This window comes from Oryza glaberrima, chromosome 7 (genome assembly GCF_000147395.1).
Source record: "Oryza glaberrima chromosome 7, OglaRS2, whole genome shotgun sequence".
NCBI lineage: Eukaryota > Viridiplantae > Streptophyta > Magnoliopsida > Poales > Poaceae > Oryza > Oryza glaberrima.
In genome coordinates this window covers 3,807,071-3,818,383 of record NC_068332.1, presented here as the reverse complement: position 1 = coordinate 3,818,383, position 11,313 = coordinate 3,807,071, and the positions used below count along the sequence as shown (strand labels likewise).

Below are 11,313 nucleotides of genomic sequence, written 5' to 3'. Positions count from 1 at the left end.
GGAGAGGGGGTAGAGGGCTGGGGTAGATGGGGAGGGGCGGCGACTGGATGGATCGAGATCGATCCTTATCTACTCGTGTGGGCCCCGCTAGCTCGACCGACTCGGCACGATTATTAGGATTTTATCATTAAAGATATTTTTAGTATGACTTATACTTTTGCTTATTTACACAATTGAATAAAATGAATAGTAAAATATTATTTGAAAAGTCAAATCATCACAATCCAAATAAAAACAAAATCACAGTCCAAATATAAATTGAAATCAAAGAACATAAAAATTATTAACACAAGATGTGGCCGTCGCGTGCTGCTTCTCGCCACCTCGCTGCAGTGGAGGTCGCAAACTCGGGGGGCTAGATTCTATACCGATGACCGACGCTGCGCCGGGATCCGTTGTGCCATCGCGCCGCCGAGAAGCTGCCAATCCATCGCTACGCTGGATGCCGAGAGGGAGAGGGAGAAGCCAGATCCCGAGCGTCGTGCCATTGGAGAGCCGTCGACCCACCGGATCTGGCGAGGAGCGAGGCGGCGGCCACCGCCTGACGAGGAGATAAGGATCCTGCAGTGGGGAGAGGGAGCGGCGCCGCCACCGCCGCCACTTGCAGGAGGGCAGGGCGCCGCTGCCCGCTTGCAGGGGAGAAGGACGTCGTCGCCGCTGCTCGGTGGGGAAGGCCGCCGCCGTCGTCGCCCGTTGGAATAGTCGTCGCCGCCACCGTTGCTTTACGAGGGAGAAAGAGAGAGAGAGCGCGTTAGGGGATCGAGAGAGAGAGATTTTAGGGTTAGGGTTAGGGTTGCAGGTATTTATCTAGGTCAAGACCAATCGAGACTGTCCATCAGATCGGACGGTCCATGCTTCTCCCACGTCGGGCCGGGTGACGTTTGAGGTCGCCGCGCTATTGGGCCATCCTATGGGCCGACCGCACGTGCAAAGCACAGAAGGTCGCTCTATTGGGCCGGTCTTAAATCAGTTTTTTCTCTCTTATTGAAATCAAGTATTTTTGTAATTTTCAGAAATAGCATTAATACCATTTTAATTGTTTATGACTGTTTATTTTCAAAAAAAATTTATTTTGAATTCAATTATTTTTCTAAATTGTATTCATATATGCACCCTACCCTCTTTTGGAGAATATTATAGACCTCTCATCCAATATAATTTATAATTTCTATTATTTCTAAATTTTATTTCTATATGAACTCTAAACCCATCTTTCAATATTCCTTATATTTTTAATTTCAAATTTCATTTGTTTTTCTAAATCTTTCCAGTTGCAACGCACGGGAATTTTTTCTTAAATAAAATGTACTAACTCCAAATAAAAAATTTATTTTTTCTGCACGTGCATTGTTTGTCTATCCATTTTCTCCCATGCTACAAATCATCCAAACTAAACATCATGTTTATTCCGCAAATATAAAGCAGATTATTTATCTAAAAACAAATAATATTTTTACCAGATTAGATGTCTAAACCAAACTACACTTTTTGTTCACTGCACACAATTCATAATTCATACACACACACACACACACTATATATATATATATATATATATATATATATATACATATATATATAGACACACATATATACATACGTATATATCTATATACGTATGTGCATATATATAGATATATATATATATACACGTATATATATACATATACATACATACATACATACATATACATATATATATATATATATAGATACACACACACACATACATATACATATACATACACACACACACTATATATACATATACATACATACATATATATATATATATACATACATGTGTGTGTGTATATATATATATATATATATATATATATATATATATATATATATATATATATATATATATATATATATATATATATATATATATATATATATATATATATATATATGTATATATATATATAGTGAATCTATTCTACACCCCTCCCCTAGAATAACTATTCTACACCCCCCCTCCTCCCATGGGTCAAACCCACCTCCCCCACCCTCCTAGGGCCCAAAACCACCCCTCCCATCTCGGTCAAAGCGTCCTCCCGCCGGTCAAACCCGCCCACCACTTTTCTGCTCTCGTCTTGCAGGAATCGTGCAGTAACAGGACGGTCATCGTGCAGTAACAAGACAACAATATGGCAATAACAACGTCAAAAAGTAGCCATGATGGATCTAGTTTCGTTAAGCGTTTTTTTATGAACATCATGGTGCAAACGGATTGGAAATACAAGATATGATGTGAGAGATATTGCTCTCTAAAGATTGAGATTTACCTCTTTTTTTAAGTTCTCGTCTCACTGGAACAGCGTAGTAACACGATGGCCAATATGCAGTAACACGTCTGCTTTTCGCAGTAACAACGTTAAAAAATAGTTATGATGGTTCTAGTTTCGTTAAGCACTTTTTTTTACGAACGCCATGATGCAAATGGGTTAGAAAAATAAGACATGACGTGTACGTTAGTACTCTTTAAAGATTGAGATTTAAAATACTCTAGATCTAAAAAACATTACTTATATAGGGCCACTGTTACTATGCATGTTCTCTGTTACTGCAAATTTTGTCATATTGTTACTGCCAAAAGTGCAGTAACAACCTATAAAGTTTACAGTAACAACCTATACATTTTTGCAGTAACATATGATGTTACTACCCTTCTGAGATAATGTTACTGTCGAATCATAGTAACAAGGTATGATTGTTACAAGTACATAACCGATTTATCCTCACACAATTTAAACAGACATATAAAACATGCAAACAATGTTTTCTATTCATATAACATCATGCAATGAATTGGTTAAGAGAGCTTGCCATGAACTATAAGATCATGGGCTCAAGTCTTGGTTTCACCAATTTATTTTTAATTTTTCTAAAAAAGGAAAAGAATAGAAGAAAAAATGAGAGATGGGAGGGAGAGAAAAGAGTCGGCAGAGAGAGATCAAGAGGGGGAGGGAAGAGAGAAGGGGCAGAGAGGAATCGAGAGGGGGAGGGAAGAGAGAAGGGGCAGAGAGGAATCGAGAGGGAATACGGGAGGGAGGGAAGAGGAATACGGGAGGGAGGGAAGAGAGAAGGGGGAGGGGAGGGGAGGGGGATCGGAGGGAGGGAAGAGAGAAGGGGCAGAGAGAGATCGAGAGGGGGAGGTGGGAGCGATCGGGAGGGAGAGGAGGGCGCGCGAGGGGGGAGGGGGATCGGAGGGAGAGGAGGGTGTGCCCGGGAGGGAGAGAGGGAAGGATGGGCTGGGCCTGAGAGGTGGGAGGGGGGTGTAGAATAGTTATTCTAAGGGAGGGGTGTATAATAGAGCTACTCTATATACATACATATACATACATACATACATACATATACATACATACATATATATATATATATATATATATATATATATATATATATATATATACATACATATACATACATACATACATACATATACATACATACATATATATATATATATACATACATATATATACATACATATATATATATATATACATACATATATATACATATATATATATATACATACATATATATATACATATATATATATATATATATACATACATACATATACATACATACATGGCAACATATCCTATGCACACAGGCCCTCACGTGTACACACGTGCACACCAACTAAAAAATGTCACCAAAAAATCTAGAAAAAATCATACACATACTTTCAATTGTATTACACCTAGGGTTAAAATCTTAACGTCAAATTAATTATATTTTAGCCGTAACAAAAAAAACAAAAAATCTGACAGTTTTAAGGTTGCAATTTTGTCAGAATTTTATCTTTTTTGTTATTCTCTATGTAGAATGAATTTGAATATGCGACTTTGCATGTAGATGTAATACTATTAAAAGTACATGTATGAATTTTCCTAGAATTTTTTGTGAAAATTTTTAGTTGGTGTACACGGTGTGTACACGCGAGGGCCTGTGTGCATAGGATACGCTCCCTACATACATATACATACATACATACATACATACATATACATACATACATACATACATACATATACATACATATATACATACATATATATATATACATATGTATGCATATATGTATGTATATATATATGTATGCATATATGTATGTATATATATATGTATGTATATATATATATATATATATATATATATATATATATATATATATATATATATATATATGTATGCATATACACATATATGTATGCATATATATTTATACATATATATATATACATATACATATATATATATATAGTGTGTGTGTCTCTCCAAAAATCAACAATTGTTTCAGTGTTTATAGAAAAAAATGTTTTATCTCACCTCATGAATTGTTTCAGATTGAGAGAAAATGCAACAACCACTAAACTGAACACTAAATACAAACGAGTGAAACATAAAAATAAATAATAAACATCCCATGCATTTGTAAAATAAAATAATTATGTTGAATTTTTTTTATAAATCACTCATTAAGCATACAAAAATAGTTGCGGAAACATCCAAAAGAACATCACATGCAACATTAACAAATGATATAGTGAAACATCACAAAATAATTATGGAAACATCCAAATAGTATAGTGTGCAACACTAAAAAAGGTGCAAAAAAAAAAGAAGATTAAAAAGTCAACGGAATATACTCATGTGGGATCTTGTAATAAAAAATTATTGTAATGAATTCAATGGTGTTATCAAATCAAGGATTATATAAATAGTGTAGGAAATAATCCATGTGCGTCCGATCCCTTTGGATGTGTGAGCACTATGGATCGAATATCTGATATTTGCAAAAAATGTTTTATCTCACCTCATGAATTGTTTCAGATTGAGAGAAAATGCAACAACCACTAAACGGAACACTAAATACAAACGAGTGAAACATAAAAATAAATAATAAACATCCCATGCATTTGTAAAATAAAATAATTATGTTGAATTTTTTTTTTATAAATCACTCATTAAGCATACAAAAATAGTTGCGGAAACATCCAAAAGAACATCACAGGCAACATTAACAAATGATATAGTGAAACATCACAAAATAATTATGGAAACATCCAAATAGTATAGTGTGCAACACTAAAAAAGGTGCAAAAAAAGAAGATTAAAAAGTCAACGGAATATACTCATGTGGGATCTTGTAATAAAAAATTATTGTAATGAATTCAATGGTGTTATCAATTCAAGGATTATATAAATAGTGTAGGAAATAATCCATGTGCGTCCGATCCCTTTGGATGTGTGAGCACTATGGATCGAATATCTGATATTTGCAAAAAAAAATATCGTAAGGTGTTTAATTAGACTAAAATCAGGCTAAAATCCGAGCAAAACATATTTATTTAAATTGGTTCCTAATATAACAAAGCACTATTCTAGGTACATATATGCCAGCGCATACTCCGATCATGAATTGGTTGTGTCAAAGAGCAAGACGGGTTAGCAGTGTACGATCGTCTGACCGGCTTGCCTAATCTAACCGCTCTGACGCGCCATTGTCGTCTATCGTCGCCGCCAGTCTGACAACCGTACTCACGTCGGTTTGACCGGTGCGTTGCTGCCGGTCTGACCGCCGTACCTAAGCAAACACAAATTAAAGGTCTCTCAAAGTAGATTGAAACTTTATTACTTCTATTTGTGTTTACGAAGTGCAACAATCATATTCCTCACAAAAAATGTCGACTAAACTCGAAACCCTAACTTTTGTCACAACTCAATTCTCTCAAAATCGATACCGGGAGGCCACACCCTCCCTCTCTATTTATACCCGAGGTAGGGAACCTAAAGCCACGAACCAACCTTGTACAAGAAGTCATAATCCCCTAAAAGACATTTCGTACAAGAAACAAACTTTACAAATTCCAAGTGTACCAAATTTGGACTCGTTTCAAATTCAACTCCGCATCACATACGCACAAAATATGTCCATCCTATGCCATATGGAGTCTTCACCAATCACGTGCATTAATCTTTAGCTTAAGTATCCTACATGATATCCTGCTCGTATGGACGTCATCTTGTTCCAAGTTGACTCTCGATCCATCACCAACAATGTTCTCCCAAGACATTAAGACTCCCCTACACATGCCTCAACCAAGAAACCATATCCGAGCACAAGTTCTCTTCAACTTGACTCAACATTAGCACACAACAGTATTACATACACATAGTATCCATCTAGAAGCCATAATTAAATATGAATTAATCACGGATATCTAAAGAAACAACCCAAGCCAAAGCCGATACAGAGTCGGTCAGTCAGACCATCGGACACAGCATCTGCTCGGTCTGACCGGACCCAATCTTGACAAATCCCTGCTCACCATCTGACAAACACATATATCCAAAACTACTTTTGCCAATAATTTCCTAATATCAAAAGCAGCAATCTCATATACCAATTGTTCATCACAAAATAATAATCAAGCACACTTTGATTTTACAAGCAGAGGAGTTAGAAAAGAATATATTACCACTAATCTACACCAGGAGAATTATTGCAGGTAGATATCTATGAACAACAATTAGTAAATTAAGAAAATGCAAAATTGTTCTAGGATGATTTTGTAATCAAAATGATATAAGAAATAAAATAGATGAGTGGTACTGGAGAGGTAAGTCAGGCCATTGGTACCTATCTATCTGTGCTGAATCCTTCTTCGATTTAGAAATTCGTAATGGATGGACACTTCTACCCGTCCTCCACCAAGGAATGCATCCCATTATGATGTTCTGTTAAAAAAAATGTGCAGTACAGATCACGTTTTAGTATAGATATTTATGAAGCAGAGAGAGAGATGCTAAAAATGCAAATCGTTAGTTTTATCATGTAGGAGTACAGATAACACTTCCTCTGTTGTACTGTTTGGTTGGTTACATTTGCTTGCATGTAAAAGACCAGCGTAATGTCAGCAGATTAGGTTGCCCTTCAGAGCAATCAACCAAGAAATTCCAAAGCAGGAATACAAATCTGCAACTAATGAGAAGAACCAGCAATATATCCCCAACTGTATCTGAAGCGTACTTTTTGCAGATCTTAGAAACTACAGGATGCATAGCCACCTGCTCCAAGTTTAGAGGAAAGTAAATCCTGTTTAAAAAAATAAACTAAAAATATAGGATTGGAGGGAAGGGAGATGATACCTGTGTGGATCCAAGTTGAGAGAAAAGTAAATCCTTTTAAAAATAAACTAAAAGATGCAGGATTGGAGGAAAGGGAGATGATACCTGTGTGGAAATTAGAAGGTGTTGTCCACTTCAAAAATAAAAAAAACTAGAAGGTGTTGATGATGCTGGTAGTGGCGGCTGGAGCATATCAAGGAAACAGACAGTACTTATCTCCTTAACGGGCATTCGGGCCACACGTTGACACGATTCTGCTCAACCGTGAGGCGTAGGGCGAGGCAGTGGAGCCCTCCATTGACAGCCACTGCCCAACCTTGCATTCATGCCGTGTTTGATTGTGGCCATTCGATCCGCGGCTGCATTCCAATAGAGACCGTTGAAATCCTCAGTATAGCTTCCTCTTCACGCCGCTTCCTGTTGTCTCCGCCAAGGCGCACGCCCGCAGGCCGCAGCACATTGTTCTCTATCCTCTGCAAGCCAGAAAAAATTGCATGTGTACCATTGCATTGCATGAGATTGGGATTCCCTTAAATACTGTCGTTTAAATGGGCTTCGATAGAATACACCCTCAACCAAGGTGTCTTCTCTAAAATACTATTCCGAACAAAAATACCCCTGACTCTTCTTCTTCCTCCCTCCAATGACTAAATAGATGGCTGCCGTCGTCACTCACGGCAGATGGTAAGGAAGGCAGCGCACAGGATCCGCCACTGCACCCTGCCCCAACTCACCAGCTGACGATGACCACGCCATGATGCCTCGCCGACTATGGTGATTGGGGAGCTGCCCTCCATAGTCCATACCATGCCCTACCTGGAGCGCCAACTATCGAAACTAAAAGGGTAGCAAACAAGCAGGAAAGTGGATGGGTTATGAGACAAAGAATTTGTACAGGTTCATGTCTTCTCAATGAGAAGTAATACCCTACTCCTATCCGAGGAAATATTCTGCCAATTGTGGTATTGATCTGACAATCTCAAGTGTTGTTATGTCCCAAGGAGACGCCCTGCCCTCCTTATATAGTCGGAGAAGTCAGGATTACAAGATAGAGACTTTATCCCTTGCTGTTTAAATCTCTATAACTACTTTACAATCATAGCCGACTAATACTACGGACAAGACAATACAATACCAGAGTCTTATCATATACATATTCTAGCTATATGAACTATCCCTTGTAACCAGTCAGATATTCAAGCCTTGTGGGTATATGGTACCCATAACCTCCACACCATCCCTGGTATGTGTCGGTGAGGCGACGCCAGTGACACGCCAGCAAAGTCGGTGGTGACCGCCAGCGACCTCTTCAAGAATGGGTGGAAGAAGAAAAGCCAAGGGCATTTCTGTTCGGGGTGGCATTTTTTAAAAAGACAAGGTGATGTTGGTATTCTAGTGAAGCTCATTTTAAGTAATAGTATTTGAGCGAATATAGATAAGTAATTTCTCTCCACAAGCTCCCCCTTTCCTTCTCCTCATTTTCTTCATCCCTGGGTTTCTCCATTGTTGTCATTTCGTTTCTCAACCTTCCCTTTCTGGTTGGTCGGTCCTTAGGGCATCCCCAATGGAAGCCATGGGTAATGGTGGCCTCATGTGGGCCATTTAGTCTATATAGTCTAAGACCACACATAAGACACTTTACTTCCAACGGAGGATACTCTTAAATAGGTTCTACAAAATCTGAGGATGTTGTCATGTTGTGCAAAGATACTCCAGTCCATAGCGTGCGTGTTCTAGCCTACAAAGCCTCAGTGTTGTTTTCCTCTCCTACCTCTTCTTTATTTTGTTCAGCCCACCAACTGCCTCTCCCCTCCTCTTCACCGTGTGCGCGGAGACTTCTCATCATCTCCACCCCATCGGCCGTCGCCTCCACTCCACTTCACCGCGCCGTCCACATGTCATCGGTATCACAAATCCGTCTCCGTCACACTGCCGCCAACTACAGCCCACCGCACTGCCGCACTGCGGCGCGAACTCCACCACCACGCCCCTGGCTTCTCCCCACTGTCGTGGACCTCCTCAAGTGACGAGGCCAAGGGTGAAAGGAGATACCTGCGCGAGAGCGGGACCACGAGCGTGAGATCTAGCTATGGCATCACCCGACGCGGAGCCACGAGCCATGGCTCAGCAAAAAGGAGTCGAGAAGCGCGTACCTCGCAGAGATGTTGTGCCTCTCTGGGACACTGCCGTGGACCTCCTCCAAGCGACGAGGCCAAGGGTGAAAGGAGAAGATGCCTGCGCGAGAGCGGGACCACGAGCGCAAGGTCTAGCCATGGCATGGCCTGACGCGAAGCCATGAGCCATGGCTCAGCAAAAAACAGTTGAGAAGCGCAGGGAGGCGCGTACCTTGCAGAGATGTTGCGCCTCTCTGGGGCACGCCACCAGCTTGAAAAGGGACGGCAATGGAACGGTTTTGCCAGAGCCATGAGCCAAAGACCTAGACTAGGGATGGTCTTACCCTGCCCTTTCTAGTACGCAGAATTAACCTAGACTAGGGATGGCCTTACCCTCCCCTTTCTAGTACGCAGAATTTACTGGTGCTTGCCCATCCTCCAGGCTTTTCTGCTTCAAGAGTGATACGTAGTATCAATCTTTTTGCTTCGTTGATCATACTTTTTTTTTACGCTGTTGATCGTACATTTTTGCTTCACTGATCGCACATTGCAGTGTTCATTTCATCAATAAATAAATGATAACGGGAGCCCATTGATAAAGGAGGGCTGTGGATGGACTTGAGTTATACTGCCTTATACTAGTTAATCGCACAATAACAAAATCAAATACAATACATTAGCAGCAAATACAATACATAATTCAGCAAAACTTCCTTGCAAAGTTACACATCCAAGATTATTTAAAGTTAGATCATTGAGGGATGATGATTTCTTCTATCCTATAGTTGAACAAATAGTTTACTCATTCATCATTCATCATGTCACACATCCAACGCACCTCATCGCTCCCACGCTTATCCAACGGTCAGACTCATCGACGCGCTCACCCGTCTATCCCCCGTAACTCCCGTCCCCAAACTCGCGATTCTCCTCAATCTCGCGATTCTCCCGAAAAAAAAAATCCATCCTCACCCTCCCGTCGCCAGGTCGCCGCCTGCGCCGATCTGCTCCGCAGCGATCTCTCCCACCGGCATTGCCTTCCTCACCGATCTTCTACGCTTCGCCACCGTTCCTCGCCGCTGGAATCCCTCACCACCATCGCACCTCCTCGCCTTGCGATTCCCAACCCTAACCGCCGTCTCCCCGTAGGTCACCGTCAATCGCCGTCGCCCCCGCAGGTCACCATCGCGCCGCCGCCATCCAGTCACCGTCGCGCCTCCTTCGTTCTCTCTACATCGCATCGCAGACGGATTTCCCCGCCGACCGGGCGCCGCCCATGCCGTCCGGTCCAGCGCGACCTCCGCCAAGGAGTTCGGTATGTCCCTCTCACCACTGATCTGTACGTACTCTGTACTAACTAATGCAGGGAAAAGTTTTCAGATTATTCATTTTCTTGATTTCAGTTTTTACTATTAGTTGTCATTCAAATTCTGCTTGTGCAGACTAATAATTTTTTTCCTTGAAAATGTAATTTGAAAATGAGATGGTATGATGTCATGATGATGGGATTTACAATAAATTGAGCTTCATGTTTCATGGGTTTTTATTTATTTGTATATTTGCAATGGAGAAGAGAACATTGTTAAATTATTTTACAAGCAGTTCGAGTATATATATGAAAAGAGTATTCACTACAATAACTATATCATAATAATGTTACTTTTATTTGCAGATGTGTGCCCATATTATTTACTCAATCATATGTAGTCATTTGTTTACTGAAATCTAAATCAGTTACCTCAAAGACTTTATACATTGGATGAGCTGCAGTTCAATGGGATCGACACTGCTGCTTTTCTGACTCCTGTGGATCTGAATTTGGGTGTCAGACGCCCACCCAAACGTCATCTGAATTTGGGTGTCAGACGCCCAAACGGCCAGACCCTAACAACAGCTGCTAGAAAGGTCTTTGTTTCTCCTCAACTCTCATCGTGTATATATGTTTCCCTACCTGATTCCATGTTAAAAATGTTACTAAGTCTGAACCATTAATTTTGGTATGAATCATGTGAATTTTGAAGAGAATAGCATGTGCACTGTTAAT

The 11,313-nt window shown here is 40.2% G+C and overlaps 1 long non-coding RNA gene across 1 annotated transcript; it reads right to left on the bottom strand.

Moving 5' to 3' along the window:
* Window positions 1-5,662: 5,662 nt before the first annotated feature.
* LOC127778921 (uncharacterized) lies at window positions 5,663-7,372 on the bottom strand. The gene is made up of 2 exons (XR_008018581.1): window positions 7,261-7,372; window positions 5,663-7,095 (listed from the first exon to the last, which is right to left on the bottom strand). It is a non-coding gene; the product is annotated as an uncharacterized LOC127778921 (long non-coding RNA).
* Between the last annotated feature and the right edge of the window lie 3,941 nt (window positions 7,373-11,313).